This window comes from Nicotiana tabacum, chromosome 6 (genome assembly GCF_000715075.1).
Source record: "Nicotiana tabacum cultivar K326 chromosome 6, ASM71507v2, whole genome shotgun sequence".
Lineage (NCBI taxonomy): Eukaryota > Viridiplantae > Streptophyta > Magnoliopsida > Solanales > Solanaceae > Nicotiana > Nicotiana tabacum.
This window is the reverse complement of record NC_134085.1, coordinates 8,174,485-8,201,245: the sequence shown is the minus strand read 5'-3', so window position 1 is coordinate 8,201,245 and position 26,761 is coordinate 8,174,485. Positions and strand designations below refer to the sequence as shown.

Genomic DNA, 26,761 nt, shown 5'->3' with positions numbered 1-26,761 from the left:
AGATAGGCAGGGCATTGCTTCTTATGATACCCAGGTTGTTTGCAATGATATCACTTGCCTTTGGGCTTTTTCACACCAGCCGCACCACCAGGTGCCGGAACCTTTTGAGCCTTCTTATTTTTCTTATTGCCTTTCGACTTAGAAACCGAAGCTTTCTCAACATTGAGTGCCACAACTGGAGCTTGTTGTTTGATAATAGATTCTGCCGCTTGCAGCTCATTCAACAATTTCGCTAGTGACAAATCCATTTTGTTCATATTATAGTTCAAGCGAAACTGTTGAAAACTGTCAGGCAGAGTCTGCAGGACCATCTCAACTTGAGACTCCTTATCAATCATAGCTTCAAGGACCTCCAGTTCATTTAGAAGACTCATCATCTTCAGAACATGGTCCCTGACCGATGATCCTTCAGCCATCTTTGTGTTCAAAAGGACTTTCATGGCTGTCTGCTTAGCTGCACGATTTTGCTCACTGAACATCTCTTTAAGACTTTCGAGCATATCATAAGCAGACCCCATAGACTGATGCTGATGTTGCAAAACATTTGCCATAGAGGCAAGAATGTAACATCGCACCATCTCATCAGCCTTAACCCATTTGTCATAGGCCTTAACCTGATCATCAGTAGCATTTTTAGGTTTTTCTGGGCATTCCTCAGTGATTACAAATTTCAAACCTTCAGCAGTTAGGACAATATCAAGGTTCCTTCTCCAGTCAACATAATTCAGTCCTTCTAACTTATTTTGGTTCAAAATTAAGGTAAGTGGATTGAATGAAGACATGGTTAATTTGAGAGATATTCACATTAAATAGATCATTAGTTATGTATTTAGAATGATTACATTCAAAACAGCACGTTACACATATAACCATGCTCATTGAACAGTTAGATTCGTTAGGGAAACTTAACGATTCATGCAAAATATATGAGTGATGTTAGATATTAACCCCATAAATTTAAACAGGACCAACTCAGATGGAGAGTAAACTGTTAATTTAAGATAGGTAAATATTACTTTTATAAACTCTAGTTTCATTCAATCAACATGTAACTCAGTTGGAGAGTTAATACAAGTAATGAAATAACTAGAGGCAAAACTACAGTAATCATCTATAATGAATTTATCCGATGTGGAGGAAGACCTATGTCAACATATAAATTCATTATATTACTGTAAAACATGATTGAAAACAATAGGAATTGAACCCTACCATCACAGGTTTCTATTAATATTTTTTTTATTAAAAATAATTCCAGAAAATAGAAAAAAGGCCAAAACTCCATCTAAACGAACCCGAATGCCCAAACAACGACGTACATCATCAGCAAAGCTGATGTGTTCTTTTTAAGTTGGGTCATTTCCAATGAACCTACCAAATTTGAGGTCAATCGGGGTTCGACAGAATTTCAGAATTCTACGCGTGACTAGAATTCTATTTTTGGCATTTTAAGGGTTTTTAATTATTTTGACTTGTTCAAATCACATAATATACTGATGTTTGTTAACACATGGTTTCAGAACTCAAAATAATTTTTTTATTTAATAAAAACGTGTTTAGACAGAATTGTAAAAACAATATGTTTTCACTAGTCAAAAACTATACTGTTCATAATTCTGTATATTAATCCAAAAATACAGAACTAATATCATACAAAACAGTCAAGTTTTTTTAATATAACACTGTGATTATGGACAGAACGTAACTAAAATAGATTAATGATATTAATACACTATTTATGCATATGTGTATTAATCCATAATTACAGCAGTAATAGCATTCAAAAACAGTCACGTTTTATCAAAAAAAATTGCTATTCAGCAAAAAACGTAATTTAAACAGATTGTTATTTAAATATAACACCACTGTTTATACATGTGTATATTAATTCATAATTACAGAATTAAGATACTAATAAATACAATCACGTTTTTAACATAGAATAATCATCCCAAACATGTTTCAATAAATAACACGTTTTAATTTAATCTATGCATGTTGTATTACATTAGCTAGCTATATGTAAGACGACGTCTGATACCAATTGTTAGAACATGCGCAACGGAAGCAAGCATACAACTTAGATATCAAATACATGTGAACTAGACAACGCAATAATAACGAGATTAGAAGCACTAACCTCTTGAAGTATTTGCACAAACCTTCCAAGCAGCAAGAATCCAGGGCTGCAGTCTTCTGCTATTTATAGTAAAACCTTTGGACGATTTTGCTATTGGGTGGGCAAGAACAATACAACTGAAAGGTAAGTTATTAGGTGAAACTAGTCTTCCTTTAATAGACTTATTTTTGGACGAAAATCCTCCTCCAAAAACGTGTAGGATTCTCCTTCTCCAAGTAGAATCCTACTCCAACTCTATTAGATGACTTTTCTCCCAAGTCACTTTTTACCCAAGTCTTGTCCAGGTTTTTACTAGGTATAGCAGGGACCACAGAAATAATAAGAGGCTACCAATTATAGTATTAATTCGAAATTAGCATGAATTAATTCTTACTATAACAAATTGCAATTTTCTTCCACTAAAAAACTGCAATTGAACTCCTCAATATGAATTTCGATAATTCAATAACACTTATTTTAACTCCCCATGTTAAGATCTCAAATACCAGTTAATTAAATTAAATCACTGAAAATTTAATTTAATCAACTAATTAAATCCTTTACAATTCCGCTTAAAACATTTCATGTGATGGATACAAAATCCACCGGTCGGGTTTTCACATGAAAACTTATAAGCTTACATAAAAGGGGTATCATCAAACTCAAAACGAGTCATGGATTCTATCAACTAATTATTATTCACAAATGTTATTCGTTATTGTCCAATCTATTAGGCATACACTAACTCTAAATAGAGTCGTACCTTTTGATAAATCAAAACAATAAACAAATTACATTGATCATAATAGTTATATCAAGATTAGGAGTATAAGCTCATTTAATGAATTAGAGAATTTTTTTTATGTATTCAGTACAAAAACATCTTTTCTCTACTTGGTCCGTTCAATATACACTGAGTATACTAGCACAAGAAGTTGGAGTAAAACTACTCCCATAATCAAGACAAATTATACTATAATCTTGTGCTACAATCATTAAGATATTTTGTCAAACAATATCTTTGATTGTGAACATAGTTTATTAATTATGAGAACCAATAATTTAATCTTCTATGCATGAGCTAAGACTCCATACACTAAATTGTCTACTACATAATTAAAAGGACACACATGTAACAAATGATCTATTTAAAATAGTACTTTATTGAATTGAATAAATTAAATAAACAATTGTTCCATAAAGAATAAAATATAATACTATGTCTAAACCACATGGTTAATAGTATATCCCAACATTTAGAACCCAATTAGTAACACTTGCAGTTGTCGTTTCAAAATTTAGAACTCACAGAGTTGAAATGCTAGCTCTGGCTCAACAGATTAAGCCATTGCTTACCTGTTTTAACGACGGTAGGCTCTTCACCTGCTGAAAAACTATCTGATTCCTTAAAGTGAACATCTCCTGGTAATGGCTTACCCATATCAAACAAATGTATCTGCACAAACACACAGCAAAAATAACATTTCCATTTTCTTCTTCCATAATGGAGCTTCCTGATTCCAATTAACCAAAAGAACTTACTTTCCTGTGCTTAGCCTTTAACTCTCCATTGGGTCCAAACACACAGCAAGTATTGTATAATCTACTGCTACTCGCATCCCTTTCTGGAATTGATCCACCTATAATGGTGACTCCTAGAGAGTAAGCCACTTCAGATAACATTAGAGACGAAGGCGAGCTGTTTATATCATTCAAGTTCTCGGCAAACTCTGCAAACAGATCAGCTGAATATGGGCAGTTCCACATTTCCTACAAAAATTTGGTTGAGAATTCGTTGAATCATCACATCTGACATTGCTAATAAGCTATATTTAACGAGACAGTCTTTCATTCTTGAATCTTGATCATATCTTTTGAATTTGAAAATGAAATGTTGAATTTCCCTCCTTTACAAAGTAACATTGTCCCGTATTGGAGAAGGAAACCTCATTTGTTGGGTATATATATAATTGCACTTCTTGTAGCTTTTAAAGAATTGAGAAGAAGTCAAGCATTGTATCGTCGTTGGATCTGATTGATTGATTAATTTTTTGAACCAAATTCATTTGTTAAATTTTAAAATTATATTAATATTTTTAATCCAAATCAATTGTTTCTGTACGATTTTATTTTCCCATTTTATTTTGCGTAAATAGCCGTTTTTGTTGTAGCTGTTTTACGCGAAAGGCTATTCAGAAGAGTTGCACCTCTTCATTGAACTCAACTTGTTGGCTATAAATACCAGGCCATTTCCTTAGATTTTCCTTACGAAAATTCTGAATTATCCATTTCTGCATTGTTTTCTTATAAAAACAAAGTGTGATTCATTGCCGCCATTTGTGTTCGTTATATACTGATGTTTGAAGTACAGCTACACCAGTGTGCTGTTTGTTCTTCTGGGAGGAAATAATCCTAAATTCGGGTACTAGGAGGGGATTATGTTCTTTAAGGAAATACTGTGAATTCGGTAGGCTCAAATATAATTATGCTTCTTCCACATTTCTGTTTTACGTTGTTTGAGTTTCCAGAATATTTTTCGGATACATATTACTAACAAACGGTGCTCCTTGAATTTGGTTACTTAGAAACGTACAAGTCAAAATGACAATTCACCAGAAAGTCTATATATATATATATATATATATATATATATATATATATATATATCATACTCTTTAGCAGCCCAACTCATCTTCTCGGTTATCCAGGATGTTCTTAACCCACTTTCATAACACATCCAAATTGATAGTGTTCTCCAACTTTTACCTTAGCAGAAATGACAAATAAGGGAAAATTTGCCTTAATATTCTGAAAATAATAAGCAAGGAATGCTCATTTGTCCGAAAATAATAAGCAATCACTAATGACAATTTCTGATCAAAGCTCTATACAAAACATATTATTATCTATGAACAAGGACAAAAATTATAATAGCTTCTTAATTGAGGAAGGGGATAAATGGTGAAAAATATTTAAGAAGAAAACAATGATGACAGTTTAATTAAACTAGTGTATGCAGGCAAGGGCGGGCGGAGCTAGGTGAGCAGAAGGGGATTCAACCTAACCTCCTTCGCCGAAAATTACACTGTGTATATAAAGTTAATTTTTTCCATATATATATATATATATATATTTAATGTTGAATCCTTTTAGCTTTACCGCGTGTTTACTTTTTTTATTTTTTGAATTCCCTTATAAAAAATCCTGTTTTCGCCCTTGTAAGCAAGTTAGCATAAATAACACACATGTAAAAGTTCTAAGAATTTTGCAAAGAAAAAACATTTGAAAAAGGAAAGAAGAGAAAAAGAATGTAAAGTCAGGATCAGAGTAGCAACTAAATATTTGTGAATATACAGCCAAGAATTTAAATATTTAGTAAAAGGACAAAACAACTCACAGGCAATAGTATAAGGTTTGCGCCTTGTTCTGCAGCAGCATGGATAAAATTTCGAGCCTGAGAAATGTTAGCATTCTTGTCTCCAATAACTTTCAGCTGACAAATTCCAATCTTGAACTTCACTTTCCAAAACCCAAAAAGAAAAAAGAAAAAAGAAAGGTCAATTATACATTTTGGCATAAGAGATATTCTAATTTAGTTAAAAATCAGATATGAATTCTTATTAAACCACTTTCCATCAAATTTTATGTATTGTTTCTATTTATTATTTCCATGATTATCAACACAGTAACATTTTCTAAATCTTTAAGTTAATTTTATAATTCAAACCATATGATATTGGTAACTAGTTAGTAAGTAGTATTTTTCTTTTTTATTTTATGTATTTTAGTTTGATTATATACGAATTATGTAGTTTAAGAATGTAATTATGATCTTTGAATTCTATGGTCTTAAATTTAAATGTGTGTCTCACATGTCGAAAATATTTTTTAAATCTTTAAGCTAATTTTATAATTCAAACCATATGATATTGTTAAATAGTTAGTAATTAGTACCTTTTTTGTTTTATTTATGTGTTTTAGTTTGATTACCTACGAAGTTTAAAATGTAAGTATGATTTTTGAATCTTATTATTTTAAATTAAATGTGTGTCAATGAAAATATTTTTTAAATCTTGTAATCTTAAACATAACATAATATTTCTATAAAAAAGTGTTATTAAGGTTAAGACGAGAATGCTAGAATTTATTAAATTAGAAATATGACATCTTTTTTTTTGTCACGACCCAATTTCCCCTCCGTTGGGTTTCGTGACGGCACCTAGTCTTAAGGACTAGGTAAGCCTAATATTTACGGAAGAACAACAATAATACGCAACATCTTAAAATTCTTCTGGAATGAATCCTTTATACAATGGACATATTCCCAAAACCCGATAGTATAAGTCATAAGCTCTACAGAGTTTTGCTAAAATTTTTAAATACAACTGTATGGAAATAAGTACAACAGTGTGAATACAAATATAGGAAGGTGACTCCAAAGCCTGTGAACGCATCAGCAGGTTTACCTTGAGTCTCCACAGCAACGGCCCGCACAGCTACTAACGAACAATACCTGGGTCTGCACAAAAATATGCAGAAGTATAGTATGAGCACACTACAGCGGTGCCCAATAAGTATCAAGACTAACCTCGATGGAGTAGTGACGAGGAACAGTCGAGACACCTACTGGTCTAATAAACTGAACAAATATAAGTGTAGAATAGCAGAACATAATATCTATATAAGGACCACGCGATATGGCTAACTACACAGAAATTGCAATAAGGAAAGAAAACAACAAGTAACAGCGGAACACCGTAATAAGAACACAGAAAAGTGAATGAAAAAACCCAAATCCGAAATAACAAATACAGCAAAGACAAGTCATAACTCAACAACTACGACAATTTTTATTTTTCACATTTGGTCTTAGCTAGAAAACTTCAATCGATTAGTCAAATCTTTCTAAGTGATAAAAATGTTTCAAAATATACTTCGTTAAGATGAATATTTTATAAAAATAGTTCTTTCAAAGTAAATACCTTTCGAGTATAATCTTCTCAAATAAATAACCTTCGAATATAAGTCACCTGATGACACCTCATCTCATAATCATACAATACGAGTCTCAATACCTCAACCCTAATACTTGGCATCCTGTGCCCTCATCAGATCACAAAATCATACTGACAGCTCACTGTCACAACCCGAATTTCCAACCCTCAGGAGTTCTGATGACGCCTACTAGAAGAAGCTAGGCAAGCTACGAAATACAGAAATTCTAACTCTATAATTTTAATCCTTTTAACAACTTGAATTAACAAGAAATCAACAATTTAAAGATAAACGATAATAGAATAAGCGGAAAACTTAAACAACTAAAAATAACCAAATCAGTACTACAATGCCAATATACTCCTCCACCCGGAATCCGGTGTCACAATATTCACGGACTGTCTATGAATACTACATACAAAAGTTTAAAAAAGGAAATAAAGTGTGCTTTGGATACAAGTGGAAATAGAACATATAAATAGATAGAAGAGAACGCCGGACTTGCGGACGCCTGCAGGACTACCTCGGGATCTCTGGGCGGACTGAAGGCTGGCTCCCCAAGTGCTACTATCTAAATGCTGCTACGGTATCTGCACATAGTGCAGAGTGTAGCATAAGCACAACTGACCCCATGTGCTGGTAAGTGCCTGGCATAACCCCGGCGAGGTAGTGACGAGGTTAGGACCAGACTGCAGATAAACCTGTGCGATTACATAATGTACGACGGAAAATAAACAGGAATAAGCAGTTTAAATGGGAGAGGGGTACATGCTTCAGGGAACATATCAAGTCCAGCAGGAATAAAGAGAAATATGAGAGAAACAATTCAAAATCTACGTCAAAGCAATAATAACACTGTTGCGGTGCGCAACCCGATCCATTTATAACATTGTTGTGGCGTGCAACCCGATCCAATATAATATTGTTGCGGCGTGCAACCCGATAATTATAACATTGTTGCGGCATGCAACCCGATCCAATATAATATTGTTGCGGCGTGCCACCTGATCCAATATATTTATATACCTTAAACTCAATCCTACCACGAGTCCCGGCAAGGGATCAACAATAAACTACACTATCCCCGCAAGGAAATTCAACAGTAAAAGTATATACGTCCCGGCAAGGGAGAAGCAGCTATAACCAATCTTAACTCAACTCCTACTCGTCTTAGCTAACACCAATACTCAATCATAAGTAATTTCCACAACAATAAACTAAATCCTTGCTTAATATCGAGAATCACTAATTAAAGAATCCGTAGTATCATTTAAGAACATAAATTATCAATTTAAGACTCACGGTCATGCTCGACACCAACGTATAGATACTTGTCACCATGTCTATACATCGTACTCAACAAGAAGCAAATAACAAATAGGACACAACTCCTAATCCCTCAAGCTAAGGTTAGACCGAACACTTACCTCGAACTTCCATGGCCAACTCAATCCTCAAACACTGCCTTTCCTTTCGAATTCAACTCCAAATCAATTGTATCTAGACATAATCGACTTAATAACATCAATAAATGCTAAGCAATCCAATTTCAATGTCTAATTATAGCTTTCTAATTATTCTTCCCAAAAAGTCAAAAATCGACCCCGGGCCCATTTGGTCAAAACACGAGGTTCGGACCAAAACCCGATCACCCATTTACCCACGAGTCCGAATATATAATTTGTTTTGAAATCGGACCTCAAATCGAGGTCCAAATCCCCAATCTTTGACAAACCTAGGTTCTACCCAAAACACCCAATTTTCCCCGTGAAAATCATTGATTTTGAGTTGAAACCATGTGAAAAGATGTTAATGATTGAAGAAAACAAGTTAGAAATCACTTACCAATGTTTTGGAGAAGTAAAGGTATTTGAAAAATCGCCTCTTAGGTTTTTCGAGTTTTGAAAAATGAAAAATAACTGAAAATCCCGTCTTAATATACCCCTCTCAGGCCGCTTATGCGGACCGCACAGAATCAACTGCGGCCACACAACTCCCATGAACCTGTGCGGACCGCACAAAGTCAACCGCGGTCGCACAGTCACCAGTGCGGACATCACAAAAACTAGTGCGGCCGCAAAGCCCCCACCGCGGTCCGCACAAAATCCAGTGCAGCCACACAAGCCCCTCCGCGGTAGCACTCCACTTTGTGCGGACCGTACTGGTTTGTTCAGAGGCCTTCCACTTCTCTGAACCTGCAACAACTATATTTTTTTAAGCCTACGATATCCCGAAACCTACCCGAAACCTCGGGACTCCAAACCAAATGTGCTTACTAACTCAAAAATATCATATGTACCTACTCGTGTACTCAAATCACCAAAATAACATCATGAACATCGAATTAGACCTCAAGATCAATGAAATTTCTCAAAACTCCTTTAATAATCAAATTTGCATTTAAGATCCGAATCACGTCAAACGGATTCCGTTTCTTACCAAACTTCACAGAATTATCTTAAATCATATATAAAACCTGTACCGGGGACGGAACCAAAATATGTGCTCGATACCAACATGTTCTAATCAAAATTTATTTCCAAAACCTTTAAACAATTTCAAAAAATAATTTTCTTTAAAAAATTTGTTTCTCGGGCTTGGGACCTCAGAATTCAATTCCGAGCGTACGCCGAAGTCCCATATTTTCCTACAGACCCTCTGAGACCGTCAAATCATGGGTCTCGGTCCGTTTATCCAAAATATAGACCAAAGTCAAATTAATTCATTTATTAGACAAAATTTATCATTTTTCACAGATTTTCACATTTAGGCTTTCCGGCTACGTGCCCGAACTACGCACGCAAATCGAGGTGATGCTAAGAGAGATTTTTAAGCCCTCAGAACATGGAATTCAATTTTAAAGAAAGTGATGACCTTTTGGGTCATCACATACTCCACCACTAAAACAACCGTTCGTCCTCGAACGGACCGAAGAAAGAAGTATCTGAGTCGGGAAAAAGATGGGGATAACGACTCCGCATATCGGGCTCAGACTCCCAGGTCAGTGCCTCAGGAGGCTAACCTCTCCACTGAACACGAACAGAAGGAAAACTCCTCGATCTCAACTAACGAACCTACCGGTCTAGAATAGCTACCGGCTCCTCCTCATAAGACAAGTCCCTGTCCAACTGGACAGTGATGAAATCCATCACGTGGGATGGATCGCCGTGATACTTCCGAAGCATGGACACATGAAACACTGGATGCACGGCTGATAAGCTCGGCGGCAATGCAAGTCTATAAGCCACCTCTCTCACTCGATCAAGAATCTCAAACGGGCCAATAAACCTAGGGCTAAGCTTGCCTTCTTTCCAAATCTCATCACGACCTTCATAAGCGACACTCGAAGCAATACTCACTCACCGACCATGAATGCCAAATCACGAACCTTGTGGTCAACATAACTCTTTTGCTTGGACTGAGCTGTACGAAGCCTATCCCGAATAATCCTAACCTTGTCCAAGGCATCCTGAACCAGATCCGTACCCAACAACCGAGCCTCTCCCAGCTCAAACCATCCAATCAAATACCGACACTACCTACCATATAAAGCCTCATACGGAGCCATCTGAATACTCGACTAGTAGCTGTTGTTGTAGGCAAACTCTGCTAAGGGCAAAAACTGATCCCACGAGCCTCCAAAGTCAATGGCACAAGCTCAGAGCATATCCTCCAAAATCTGAATAGTCCGCTCAGACTGCCCATCCATCTGAGGATGAAATGTTGTGCTCAACTCATGCTGTGTGACTAATTCTCGCTGAACTGCCCTCCATAAATGCGAGATAAACTGCGTACCTCGGTCCGAAATGATAGACTCGGGAACACTATGAAGACGGATAATCTCCCGGATATAGATCTCAGCTAACCTCTCGGAAAAGTAGGAGACTGCTACAAGAATGAAATGCACTGACTTGGTCAGCCTATCAACAATAACCCACACTGCATCGAACTTCCTCTGAGTCCGTGGGAGACCAACAACGAAGTCCATAGTGATACGCTCCCATTTCCACTCAGGAATCTCAATCTTTTGAAACGAACCATCGGGCCTCTAATGCTCGTACTTAACCTGCTGACAATTCAAACACTGAGCCACATATGCAACGATATCCTTCTTCATTCTATGCCACCAATAATGCTGCCACAAATCCTGATATATCTTAGCGGTGCCCAGATGAATAGAGTACCTGGAACTATGGACCTCCTCTAAAATCAACTCTCGGAGCCCATCCACATTAGGCACACAAACTCGATCCTGCAATCTCAAAACTCCATCATCACCTAAGGTAACCTGCTTGGCACCTCTGTGCTGCACCGTGTCTCTAAGGACACACAAATGGGGATCATCATACTGCCGATCATATATACACTCCAATAAAGAAGAACGAGCGACCGTGCAAGCTAACACACGACTGGGCTCAGAAACATCCAACCTCATGAACTGATTGGCCAAAGCCTAAACATCCAAAGCAAGCGGTCTCTCACCGACCGGAATATAAGCAAGACTGCCCATACTGGCTGACTTCCTATCAAAGCATCGGCCACCACATTGGCCTTTCCTGGATGATATAAGATGGTGATATCATAATCTTTTAACAACTCCAACCACCTCCTCTGTCTCAAATTCAACTCCTTTTGTTTGAACAAATACTGAAGACTCTTGTGATCCGTGAACACCTCACATGCCACGCCATACAGATAATGCCTCCAAATCTTCAACGCGTGAACAATGGCTGCCAACTCCGAATCATGAACCGGATAATTCTTCTCATGAATCTTCAACTACCGTGAAGCATAAGCAATGACCTTGCCATCCTGCATCAACACCGCACCAAGTCCAATGCGAGATGCGTCACAATAAATTGTATAAGGCCCTGAACCTGTGGGCAAAACCAATATCTGTACCGTAGTCAGAGCTATCTTGAGCTTCTGGAAGATCGCCTCACACTCATCCAACCATCTGAATGAGGAACCCTTCTGGGTCAACCTAGATCGGGGCTACGATAGATGAAAACCCCTCCACGAACTGACGATAATAACCTGTTAATCCCAAGAAGCTCCGAATCTCTATAGCTGATGCTGGTCTAGGCTAGTTCTTGACTGCCTCAATCTTCTTCGGATCAACCTGAATAACCTCTGATGATACAACATGACCCAGGAATGCAACTAAACTCAACCAGAACTCACATTTTGAGAACTTAGCATATAACTGACTATCCTTCAAGGTCTGAAGAACCACTTTAAGATGCTGCTTGTGCTCCTCCCGGCTGCGGGAATATATCAAAATATCATCTATGAAGACTATCACGAATGAATCCAAATAAGGCCTAGACACTCGGTTCATCAAATCCATAAAAGCTGCTGGGGCATTCATCAACCTAAATGACATCACCAAGAACTCATAATGTCTGTACCGAGTGCGGAAAGCTATCTTAGGGACATTAGATGCCCTAATCCTCAACTGATGGTAGCCAGATCTCAAGTCAATCTTCGAAAATACCTTGGCACCCTGAAGCTGATCAAACAAATCATTAATCCTCCGCAATGGATACTTATTCTTTATTGTAACCATGTTCAATTGCCGGTAATCAATACACATCCTCATCGACCCATCCTTCTTCTTAACAAACAATACTGGTGCACCCCAAGGTGAAACACTAGGCCTAATAGAATCTTTTTCAAGCAAGTCTTGCAACTGCTCCTTCAACTCTTTCAACTCAGGCGGGGCCATACGATCGGCGGGATAAAAATGGACTGCGTGCCCAGAGCCAAATCAATGCAAAAGTCAATATCCCTGTCGGGTGGCATACCCAGCAGGTCTGAAGGGAATACCTCAGAAAACTCACGAACAACGGGCACAGAATTAATAGAAGGAACCTCAGCACTAGAATCACGAACATATGCCAAATATGCCAAACACCCCTTCTCAACCATACGCCGAGCCTTCACATAAGAGATAACACTACGGGTAGAATGACCAGGAGTCCCTCTCCACTCTAAACGGGGTAAACCCGGCAAGGCTAAGGTTACAGTCTTGGCATGATAGTCCAAGATAACATCGTAAGGTGATAACCAGTCCATCCCCAATATAACATCGAAAGCGACCATGTCTAGAAGCAACAAATCTACACGAGTCTCAAGACCCCCAATCACAACTATACAAGAGCGATGGACTCGATCTACCACAATAGAATCACCCACTGGTGTAGACACATAAACAGGAGCACTCAACGAATCACTAGGCATGACCATGTACGGTGCAAAATAAGATGACACATATGAGTATGTAGACCCCGGATCAAATAACACTTTATCACAAAACCAGAACAGTACCTGTGATAACTGCATCTTAAGCCTCAGCCTCGGGCATGGCTGGGAGAGCATAACATCGGGGTTGGCCCCACCATCCTGGACTACCTCTTTGGGACGGCCTGCAGCTGGCTAGCCTCCACTTCTAGTGGTATGAGCTCCACCTCTAGCACATCTACCTCCACCTCTAGCGCCTCTACCCCCACCTCTAGCTGGCTGGGTGGGCTGTGGAACACCTGGTGCCCGAACCATAGCACGGGAACCCTGCTGCTGCGATTGAGTACCCACCAACTTCGGACAGGCCCTCCGGATATGACCATACTCACCACACTCATAGCATCTACTTGAGTGATGCGGCTGAGGAAACTGAGGCTGACCTTGGCGACCTGAATGACCACCCTGAAAACTCTAGAGCGGAAGTGCACTGATAGGAGCTGGTGGTGCACCGTAGGGCTGCTGATCAGAATACTACATGTGAGAACCACGGCCACGTGAAGCACCATGAGAAACCTGAAGTGCTGACTGAAAAGGCCTAGGATGATGGCCTCTACCATATGAATCCCTACCTCCAAACGAGGTACTACTGAATCGGCCTGAATGACGGGGCCTCTTATCCGACCTATGACCACCTCCCTATGATAGAACCATCTCAACTCTCCGAGCCACATTGGCTGTCTCCTGGAAAGAGATCTCACTCCCAGCCTCCTTAGCCATTTGAAGACGAATTATCTGAATAAGTCCATCAATGAACCTCCTCACCCTCTCTCTCTCGGTGGGAAGTATGATAAGGGCATGACGAGCCAAGTCGATGAATCTGGTCTCATACTGGGTAACAATCATGGAACTCTGCTAGAGGCACTCAAACTACCTCCGATAGGCCTCTCTTTGAGTGACGGGGAGAAACTTCTCTAGAAATAGCTAAGTGAACTGCTCCCAAGTCAAAACCGGCAATCCGGATGGTCTAGCCAAACAGTACTCCCTCCACCAAGTCTTAGCATATCCAGACAAGCGAAAAGTGGCAAAATCGACCCCATTGGTCTCAACTATCCCCATGTTCCTAAGAACCTCGTGACAACTATCTAGATAATCCTGGGGATCCTCAGTAGATGCACCGCTGAAAGTAGTAGTGAAAACTTTGGTGAACCTATCCAACCTCCACAAAGCATCGACAAACATAGCTGCTCCATCGCCAGCCTGAGCTACCACACCCGGCTGAACCGCTGGAGTCTGAAACTGGGGAGTTATCTTCTCTAGAGTGCGAGTAGCATTTGTTTGGGCTCCTCCTCCAGCTTGAGAAATGGCTGGTGCTACAGGAAGCATGCCTGCTCAGGTGACACTCTCCATGAGGTCCACTAAACAGACCAGAGCATCCTGAAGAACTAGGGTAGCAATAAACCCCTCTGGGACCTGAGCTGGGTCCACCGGAACTGTCATGGGCAGAACCTCATCATCAAAGTCAACTTGAGGCTCCGCCGCTGGTGCTGCTGCTCTAGGCTGAGCTTTGCCCCTACCTCGGCCTCTAGCACGACCTCGACCTCGCCTCCTGCCCCTCGTGGGAGATGCTGCTGGGGGCTCGGGCTGCTGGTCAGTAAATGAGGAAGCGCATGTTCTTGCCATCTGCGAAAGAATAGAGTAGAAATTCAATTAGCATCAAGAAACCAAATCGCACGATAGGAATGAATAAATGTGAAGTTTTTCCTAACTTTGTAGACTCTGGGGGATAAATACAGATGTCTCCATACCGATCCCTCAGACTCAACTAAGTTTGTCTATGAATTGTGAGACCTATATAACCTAGAGCTCTGATACCAACTTGTCATGACCCGGATTTTCCACCCTCGGGAGTCGTGATGGCGCATACTTGAAGAAGCTAGGAAAGCCACGAAATACAGAAATTCTAACTCTATCATTTTAATCTTTTTAACAACTTGAATTAATAGGAAATCTACAATTTAAATATTAATGATAATAGAATAAGCGGAAGACTTAAACAACTAAAAAGGATCAAAATCAGTACTACAATGCCAATATACTCCTCTACCCGGAATCCAGTGTCACAATATTCATGGACTGTCTATGAATACTACATACAAAAGTCTGAAAAAGGAAATACAGTCTGTCTCGGATACAAATGAAAACATAACATATAAATATATAGAAGAGAACGTCGGGCCTGCGGACTACCTCGGGATCTCTGGGCGGACTAAAGGCTGGTTCACCAAGTGCTACTGTCTAAATGCTGCTCCGATATCTGCACATAGTGTAGAGTGTAGCATAAGCACAACCGACCCCATGTGCTAGTAAGTGCCTGACCTAACCCCGACGAGGTAGTGACGAGGCTAGAACCAGACTCCAGATAAACCTGTGCGATTATATAATGTACGGCGGAAAATAAACAGGAATAAGCAGTTTAAATGGGAGAGGGGTACATGCTTCGGGGAACATATCAAGTCCAACAGGAATAAAGAGAAATATGAGATAAACAATTCAAAATCTACGTCAAAGCAATAACAACACTATTGCGGCGCAACCCGATCCATTTATAACATTGCTACGACGTGCAACCCGATTCAATATAATATTGTTGCGGCATGCAACCCGATCCATTATAATATTATTGTGGTATGCAACCTGATCCAATATAATATTGTTGCGGCGTTCAACTCCATCCATTATAACATTGTTGTAGCGTGCAACCCGATCCAATATAATATTGTTGCGGCGTACCACCCGATCCAATATATTTATATACCTTAAACTCAACCCTACCACGAGTCCCGGCAACGGATCAACAATAAACTACACTATCCTGGCAAGGGAATTCAACAGTAAAAGTATATACATCCCCGCAAGGGAAAATCAGCTATAACCAATCTTAACTCAACTCCTACTCATCTCAGCTAACACCAATACTCAATCATAAGTAATTTCCACGAAAATAAACTAAATCCTTGCTCAATATCTAGAATCACCAATTAAAGAATCCGTAGTATCATTTAAGAACACAACAATTATCAATTTAAGACTCACGGTCATGCTCGACACCAAAGTATAGATACTCGTCACCATGCTTATACGTCGTACTCAACAAGAAGCAAATAGCAAATAGGACACAACTCTTAATCCCTCAAGCTAAAGTTAGACCGAACACTTACCTCGAACTTCCACGGCCAACTCAATCCTCAAACATAGCCTTTCCTTTCGAATTTGGCTCCAAATCAATTGTATCTAGACATAATCGACTTAATAACATCAATAAACACTAAGCAATCCAATTCCAGTGTTTAATTATAGCTTTCTAATCATTCTTCCCAAAAAGTCAAAAATCGACCCCGGGCCCGCTTGGTCAAAACACGAGGTTCGGACCAAAACTCGATCATCCATTTAGCCGCGAGCCCGAATATATAATTTATTTTGAAATCGGACCTCAAATCGAGGTCCAAATCCCTAATTTTTGAAAAACCTAGGATCTACCCAAAACACCCAATTTCCCCTATGAAAATCATTGATTTTGAGTTGAAACCATGTAAAAATATTTTAATGATTGAAGAAAATGAGTTAGAAATCACTTACCAATGTTTTGGAGAAGAAAGGTTATTTGAAAAATCTCCTCTTATGTTTTTGGGGTTTTGAAAAATGAAAAATAACTGACCGCCTGTGCGGACCGCACAAAATCAACTGCAGTCGCACAGCTCCCATGAACCTGTGCGGACTGCACAAAGTCAACTGCGGCCGCACAGTCACCAGTGTAGACAACACAAAAACTAGTGTGTCCGCAAAGCCCCCACCACGGTCCGCACAAAATCCAGTGCGGCCGCACATGCCCCTCTGTGGTAGCACTCCACTTTGTGCCGACTGCACTGGTGTGTTTAGAGGCCTTCCACTTCTCTGAACCTGCAACAACTATGTTTTGTTTAAGCCTACGACATCCCGGAACCTACCCGAAACTCACCCGAGCCCTCGGGACTCCAAACCAAATGTGCTTACTAACTCAAAAACATCATATGGACCTACTCGTGTACTCAAATCACCAAAATAACATCATGAACATTGAATTAGACCTCAAGATCAATGAAATTTCTCAAAACTCCTTTAAACATCAAATTTGCATTTAAGGTCCGAATCACGTTAAACGGATTCCGTTTCTTACCAAACTTCACAGAATTATCTTAAATCATATATAAGACCTGTACCGCGCACCGGAACCAAAATACGGGCCCAATACCAACATGTTCTAATCAAATTTCATTTCCAAACCTTTAAACAATTTCAGAAAATAATTTTCTTTAAAAAATTCGTTTCTCAGGCTTGGGACCTCGGAATTCGATTCCGAGTATACGCCCAAGTCCCATTTTTTCTTCGGATCCTCCGGGACCGTCAAATCACGGGTCCGGTTCCGTTTATCCAAAATGTTGACCGAAGTCAAACTAATTCATTTATTAGTCAAAATTTATCATTTTTCACAGATTTTCATATTTAAGCTTTCCGGCTACGCGCCCGAACTGCGCACTCAATCGAGGTGATGCTAAGAGAGGTTTTTAAGGCCTCAGAACACGAAATTCAATTTAAAAGAAAGTTATGACCTTTTGGATCGTCACACTCACGTACCAAATAAAGCCATTCTCACATGGAAGACAAATAAACAAGGGTGTGCGTTTATACGCGATAATACCAAGAATCCTCCTATCCGATTAGGGTGCTTAGCCACGTGTATGCTTGTGTAAGTGTCCTAACATAGTTCATACCAGCTAGTAAGTATAAGGAATAGAACAGGCAACATATATAATGTTTACACAGGGATAGGATCAATGAAAACAACAACTCAGAACACAGTGATTTTAATAGGGGATCTCCCAGGATATTGTCCCGTAGTCCCAAACGTAAATGTGCAGAGAGATCTACCGGAATACCGATCCGTAGTCCCAAAGTAAATATCCAGTACAGGGGGATCTACAGGGTGTCGTCCCGTATTCCCAAATATAAATATGTAGGGGGATCTACCGGAATACCGATCCGTAGTCCCAAAGTAAATATGCAGTACATGGGGATCTACCGGGTATTGTCCCATAGTCCCAAATATAAATGTGTAGAGAGATCTACCAGAATACCAATTCGTAGTCCCAAAGTAAATATGTAGTGCAAGGGGATCTACCAGGTGTCGTCCCGTAGTCCCAAATATAAATGTGTAGGAGGATCTACCGGAATACCGATCCGTAGTCCCAAAGTAAATATGCAGCATAACCAACAGAAATAACAGTTACACACAACCAAAAACTCATACATCACCACAATACATATAACAACAACAATGACAATAATACAAGGTAAGACAAGTAAATCAACTCAAGGACTGTAAATCACAAGGAAACGGTAGAACCAACTCACAAAGAATAACCACAGAAAAGAATGCAGACACAAAGGGAACAATTCAACAATGGAAAAACTAACATGTAGCAATGATCCCAAAATATATAAGTCAATAACAATGAAATCAACACGAATTAAGTAGTCCCAAATAAGGGCAAGTCAACAAGGATATAGGTTTTCTAAACTCCTTTTAAGGTTGGGCAAATTCGAGGATATTCGATAATTCAATTTAAGGAAGGATGATCTTAGCTTCACTTAAGACTAAATAATTTCAAGAGGGAAGATAAAAATTCCCAAATAAGATAAGTAGCTATGTAAAGATAGCATAACAATAGGAGAGGCAGAATTCTTCAATTAAATCAAATAGGAGTCAATTAGGCAATAAGAGTGAATCATGAAGCAATTGATTCCAATTAATCATGTAGAGGTGAAACTAGCAAATAGGAAACTCGTCAGGTCAAGAACACATTCATACACAGTGAATATAAAGACCTAAGAACCCTAAAAGGCCAATTTTCCACAAATAGGTTCGAGCAACATAGAAGACTCAAATCCTAAGGGGAAGTCCCTCACACAAGGCTAGGAAAGATACTTACCTCTATCCGGCCAATTCAATACTCAATTTAGCTTTTCTTTACCAATTCATCAACGCTCGGCTCAAACCTAGCCAAAAATGACTTAAATACATCAAATAATACAAGAGAAAATAATTTCAATTAACAAAGCTACGATTCTTATACAATTTGCATAAAGTCAACAAAATTCAACTCCCCGGGTCCGCACCTCGGAACCCGACAAAATTTACAAAAACCGAATACCCATCCGATAGGAGTTCACCCATACTAGTTTCACTCAAATCCGACTTCAAATCGACATTCAAATCCCAAATATTCATTTTATGAAGTTCCACAAATTTTCACTCCAAATCACTAATCAAATGATAAAATTAATGATAGATTCATGTATTTTAGCCAAATCTGAGTTAGAATCACTTACCCCGATGAATTTCTTGAAAAGTTTTCAAACATTGCCAAGATCCGAGCTCTCAAGGTCAAAATATGAAATAAAACCCTAAATCTCGTATTTTTAGTGCTCATCTCGGATTCCCATCTCCGCTAACAGCCAAAAATCACCACTGCAGCGAACTCCCCTCTGCGGCCGCATAAAAGTAGCGCAGTCCGCGCTTCTGGTGGCTGCACAGACAGGCCTTAGTATTTTGGCCATAACTTTCTGGAAACTAGACACGAAGGGCTACAACCTTCGTTTTTGAATCATCTCAAAATTCCTTGTAGATCAAAAGATATAGGCTTCCGAAGTCGGACAAGTGAACCTACGGATTCTACCCTGGAGCGCCTCAGCGCCCCATTTTCGCCCTCTATAGACATGTAATTTTTGACCCTCCCCGAGATTTTACACATTTTAGCGTTTAAATAGTTATTTTAAGTTTAATATCGCTATTTTAACTAGATTTGACTCTTTTACTTTATTTTACCACAAAAAAATAAAAATTAAGAAAAATAGTTTCATTAATATTTTGTAGTCATACTATTTTACTTGAATTTTTATTTTTACATAATCTTGAAAAAAATACCAAAAACAGTTTCATTTTAGGTTTATCTTTAATAGTTTATTTTAAATAATTAAGAGTGATTTTATATTTTTATAGGTGCTTTATATTGTTGTACAAGAAGAAATGGAGTTAGCTCTATAGTTTATGAATTTTAATTTTTAGCTCAATTTTAATCTAATAATACGTAGACCCAACCCAAAACTCAAAAGCCATCTAAGCCCGAATCTTGTTAGCCCATACCCCATTTCCCTTAAGGAGATTAAAAAAAACCTAAACCCTTCTTCTCTTCTTCAGACCTAAAACACTAGAGGGACCCTTGAGCCATTTTGGATTATCAAAAAAAATACCCCATCGGCTCTCTTCTTCATCGATAGAGACGAACCAAGAGAATGAAAATAAGAAGCTTCAGCCGTTTCCATGGTCTTCTTAACTAAACCTAAGCCTAGAACCCAAAAAGAGACCTCTCATCTCCTCTACACCTGAGTAGCTGCCGGACATTCACCCAAAAACAACCACCCCCACCTCATCTCCAACTCCCCGTCGCTGCACCCCACTGTAGCTTCCTAAAGCAACATCGCCCACCCCTTTCTCTCTCTAACAAATAGCGACTCTCATCCCTATCTCCAAAAACCAACAACATCAACGAACTCCTCCACACAACATCCCTTCTTCTTCACCTCACACCAAATGACCACTCTTCAAAATCATCCACACCCAACATCTCAAGGACCATGCCGTCAGACTTCTCCCCCTTAGTTAAGGAGTGCCATTTTCTCCTTCTTCTTCAACAAACTCCAGCAGCGATGCCACCCAACTTCGTCGGAAATCAGCCATCACTCTCGCCCATCTCCACCAACAAACACCACCCCGTCAACAGATTCGTCGGAAACTCACACACACATTGAAGTCAAGAAAAAAAGGGGAGAGGAAAATTGAGTGAGAAGTCAGGGTTTACAAAGAACAAAATTTTTGCTTCTGTTTTCATTCTCATTTATCAAATTTCTTAACTTAGTTTAATTTAAAAAATATATTAAAAAAAAGCAAAAAAAAGTTATGTTCCTCTTCCCAATTGTGGATTTTTGTCTCAAAAATGAAGTTCAGTTGACGAGGTTTGCTTTGTCAATTTGGGATTCCGTCCGGGTTCGTGTTTGGAATTTTTGCTATTTCCAGTTCGATCGTGGTTATGGTTCATATTCTATCCGTGTACTGATTGGAGATTTGAATATATTGGAAAGCAATTCAGGTCCTTCTCTCCTCTATTATTTCCGATGATATTTTCATGTGTTGTGGTTGAAATAGGTTGCTGGCCTGTTCTCTTAGTTGTTTGTTGATTTCATATGTCTTTTACTTCTTTCTTATTTGTTTGATGTTTTATCTGCTTCGGATTTGTTTCATCCTAATGAACAAGGATTATTGTGTCTGAAATTAAGGGACCGGAATCGGGAAAGACTTAGCCCATTAGTGCTTAATCTACATGCTTTAGGATTGGGCTCGGTCTAAATACATGAAAACGATCAGTTAAAAGAATCAGTTAAAAGAACATAATCATGAATTGAATTTTCTTTTAGTTCTTCTCTTATTTACTTATCTTTATTTTATTTTCGTTATTCGCTAGTAACATGTTTAGGCCAACCACACTTGAGTAGGCAAGCCTTAGGATTTTTGATAGATTTGAGGTGAGAGATTGTTCCCTTAGTTAAATTTATCTGGGGAATGCCCCGAAAGATTTGTAAATATTTTATTCCGGGGAATGCCCCGTAGTATCTTTTAATTGGAGGCCGAAAGCGAACTCGTAGTACTTTTATTTCTATTTTATTTTTAGTTTTATTTTTATCTTTATTTTATTAGGTGGGGGCGACCTCAAGCCTCTTGTGTGTCTATTTTCTTTTTTGTGTTTATTTTCACCTCAATTTGAATAGTTTTAACAACCAACTTGATCGAGTATGCAACTGTGACTTTCATGGGATTTGGGGAGTGCCTAACACCTTCTTCCCGAGTCAAATGAACTCCCTTACCCGAATCTCCGGTAGACTTAGTTTTAGAGTCCAAAGTGTTTTAAAATGAAAAATTATTTTTGAAAATGGTGACCTGGCACACCGAAACTAATGTCAGGTGGCGACTCTGAGTTAATCCTTTTGAACGCAAATTTTTGTCACTTTTCATAATTGAAACCCTTTTGAGCTTCCCAAAATCTTTTTATTTATTTAAGATGGTTAAGTGAGGTGAAAAAAAGAGGTGTGATAGGTTTAGCGACTCTGCTGGGGAGTTGAAGGTTCGAGCTAATACTTGATCTTGTTGGCTTTTAGGATATTCAATTGAAGTGTTTGTTTTCTTTATTTGCTTTATTTATTTAGTCTGTTTGTCATATTTCCTGTTTTGTTGGTTATTTGTTTATCGCTTTTCCTTATATTTTTACTGCTTTATAACTGTCATCATTTGCATAACCATGGGTCTTCTTTTAGCAACAAGTCTCAGAGTACGCGTCGCGTGCACGAACTCTTTGTTGAGTCACCCTTATTTTAGGAGAGGGCTGTCGGACGTATGGAATGGGAGGAAAGCTTGAGCAGCTATCATCGACCATACGCTCCCCCGATTTGCCTTGTTAGTGAACCCCAAACTTAGGTCAGCCTTTAGATCATTTTTATTTGTATCATGCCATTTAGATCTAGCAGAGGTCAGTCCCAGGTACTGTGTCCCTTTGTAGGAGACCTATCCAAATTTTGTCAAAATGGGCTCGTGGCCTAAAAAGACATTCAATCATCTCTATGTGATACATGTTGCATCTTTGAGGGTAGAAAGGTCATTTGGCGGACTGATATTTAGGAAAAAGGGTGAAGTATAAAAATAAAGCCAGTAGGGCCCTGTTACGATTTTCTTTCACAACCTTTCCAAGAAAAGGACAAAAAAAATGAAAATGAAAAATTCAAAAAGATTTTGCACTTTTTCCATTATTTTCCAAAAAATATCAAAAAAAGAGAAAAAGAAAATCCATAAAGATTTTACATGTTGTGAGCACGTGATTTTTGCCCTATATATGAATAATTCTCAAAATTCAAACAAAATAATTTTTCTTTATTTTTACAATTTTTGTACATTTTTGTGTCATTTCCTGTTAATTGTTTGCATTTTATTTGTGCATGTTAATTCATATAAAAATACAAAATAATATTTGCATTTAGGTTTAATTTCATTTTTTAGTATTACTTAGGGGTTGATTTGTTTTAGAGTAAAATATAAAGAAAATGACAAAAAAATAGTTCACTTTAATATTTTTAAATATTTAATTGTGAATTCATCCCGAAATAGATTTTAATATAATTTTAGGAATTAATTAGTTTAATTTTGAAATATATTAGGACTTTATTTTAATTGTTGCAATTTTATAAAATCAGAAAAATAAATACAAAATTACAAAGTGGAAAACAAAATACAAAAATAGATAAAAGAAATAAAAGAGAAAAAAACAAACAAGAACAAAATTGGGCTCATCTCAATTTAATCCAAACCTCAGCCCAATTCAGTGTTCCGACCCAGGCCCAATCTAGTTTCCCACCCGGTCCAAATCCTTATTTCCCAAAACGATCCCGTTTAGGATAGGACTAATCTAGGCCGCCCATCACCATTGATCTAATGGCTCCCATTATTTCCCTACGTTAGTTATAAGTGTCCGAAATTCCTAAACCCTAAACGAACAACCTTCATCTTCCTCATACTCCCTCGTCTGTAACGCCACAGCTTCGCCGCCGGCGAAGACACCATCACTTCCGTCGACCCCTAAAATCACACCCCTAGATCGCCTCAATTCCCTCATCATGAATCTCTTATCAGTTTCCCTCGAATCATACGCGGTTTGCTCGAATATTGGATTGTCACCGCCGTCTCCGCCTTCCACGGCGACGCCGTGCCCAATCACCACCAAATTGACACCCTAGGTCCTCCTACTTCTCCTCTGTCCGTCTCTGACCTAATTTTCTTCGAATCACCCCCAGGCCTGTCAAATCTTAATTCAAAGATTTCATCAAAACCCTAATTTTCCCAAAACCGCTTCAAGTTGATACTATGTCAACACCTCATCTCTCTCATGACGAAATCACCATCAGCGGTGTTCAAATATCACCAGTCACTCGAAATTCGAATTGAGAGGCGGGGGAAGTCGAGTCATAACAGTGAGTGCTTTGGCTCAAGTTTGTTTTTGTTTCTTCTCTGCTTCTTTCATGCTAGCATGAATTAATTACATGATGGTTCCATGTTCAATCAATTGTGAGCTTAGTTTTTAATTTCGTCACTCTTTTAAGCATATTTCCATTCAAATATTTTAGGTCTAGTTCTGATTAATCGTTCTTTAGTTGGATTGATTTGGTTCTCATAATTGTTAATCTCTAGGCTAGTTTCCATTGCTTTTAATTTCTGCTCTAAGTTTTTGTATTCGGATTAGGTGTTGGTTTCTGATTATTTGTTTTGATTTGCTTTAAGTTTTAGTTTTTGATTATCAGAATAATTCTCGTTCAGTAAGTCCTTAATCAATCTCGTTTGAGTTTTGTTTTACTCTAATCTGTTCTCAGTTTTATTTGGTTTGTTACTAGCTGTTTTAATTAGTTTAATTCAGTTTAGTTTAGGATAATCAATTGGTTATAGCTGATAGGGATAATTACAGTTAGTTTTTAACTCTAATAAAGGGGTTTGGGTGGGTTAGTAATTTCAAGAGGGTTTCAGGGGTAGTTTAGGTATGAAAAGGGTAGTTTTATAAAAATTGGTAAATTCAAAACAAAGTCAGGGGTAGTATAGGCATTGCATAGGCAAAAGAACACTCTAGAACCCTCTAGATGGGGGTACACGTAGAATTCCAGTGATTAAAGGTATTTACTTGAGTAACAAGTCAGAAATAAGAGGGTTAAAATGAACATAAGGAGGGACTGAAGTGAAAACAGAAAATTGGAGGGTTGCCCTTATCTTTGCCTATAAAAGGGAATTCCCATGCCTTAATACAGAAGTTTTGGCAACCTAATATTTCCCCTAAAAGTAATCTCCAAACTTCCAGAACTAAAATTCAAATTTCAGATCTTAGCTTCTTCAAAAAAAAAAAACTCAAAAACAGTAAAAAACTTCCAAAAAAATCCAAAACAAACACAAAATCTCTAGAAATCCCAGAAACATGACTGTTCCATTAGTTTTATTCAATTAGCTTCAGATTCCAAGTTTCTAGCTCATATTAGGATCAATACTACTCGAGCTTTTCTCTTGTTTCTGTTCAACAGGGATACTTAAGAGCAATTCTAATCATGTATTAGTGTTTACTGATTATGAACGAAGGACTGAGTTCATTCTGGATAGCTTGACGTTGTTGTGGTTTGACTTATTGAGTGTGTGGCTTTCCTGGTTGTTCCTGGGCAGTTTTGGTGTTGATTTTGATTCTATTTGGTTTTTCAAAAACTTTCTGGGCGGTTGGTTATTCAGTACTGTTGGAAATTATTGGTTATTGCTGTTGATTCAATTGCTGTCTCGCTGACCTTTTCTCCTCTATTTCCATACTGCTTCCAGGTACATACTCTGAAACTTGACACCATGTATCTTCATCTCAATGGAAATATGATTCAGAATTGAAGCAAACCTTCTGTTGTGAAGTCATAGTTTAAAGTATTATTTGATTTTTGAGGTGATGTTTAATATGTTGGATGTTAAACTGGTGTGACGCCTATGTCCGGTAGTCGATTCATGTCACTAAGACTGAAATCATTGGACTGTTGCATAATGGATTCGAGTTTGTTTTTTGCAAAGTCAATAGTCACAATATAGGAAGTAGGACTCTGTGATTCTTAATCTGTGCGTGTTAATAAGTTTATTGCTTCCAGTTTGTTATTCATTTAGGAGTAAATAATTTGATGCTAAGTTGAAGAAAGCCCACAGACAATTCAACCATTGTTTCTAAGCTATGTGAGTGGTGGAAAATACAATTTTTTGTTTAACACTTGACTTCAGTAGTTTAGTTTATCTAATCATGTCCATTGAAATTGGTCTTAAAAATAGTGATTTGCATTAATAATATTGTGGCAGCTTTAATTTTCTGTTTGATTTCCACATTGGAGATATTTAGGAATTGAAATTTAATGCATCGGTATCTGAACTGATTTGGATAAGTGCATAGTGATTTCCTTTTGCCAACTTTTAACTAATCCCTCGTTTTCCATGCATAAGATTCGATCCGTTGCCCATTTACGTTGTCTAACTTGGTTTGCCTGATTTGGGCCAATTTCAGGCCTGAAATTTACATTGCGCTAATTAGAACCCTTTTTTATTTTTGTAGAGACAATTAATAATAGAAAAATCATAGCCACTCTTACGTTGGCCTTTCAATAAAATAAAGAGCCTCGCCTCGCCAAATGAAACTACAAAATTGCGGGGCCCTC

At 38.2% G+C, this 26,761-nt stretch overlaps 1 pseudogene; it reads right to left on the bottom strand.

Annotated features, from left to right (window-relative positions):
• LOC107766326 (omega-amidase, chloroplastic-like) overlaps positions 1 to 24,168 on the bottom strand; it is a 31,743-nt pseudogene extending 7,575 nt beyond the window's left edge.
• Positions 24,169 to 26,761: the final 2,593 nt, after the last annotated feature.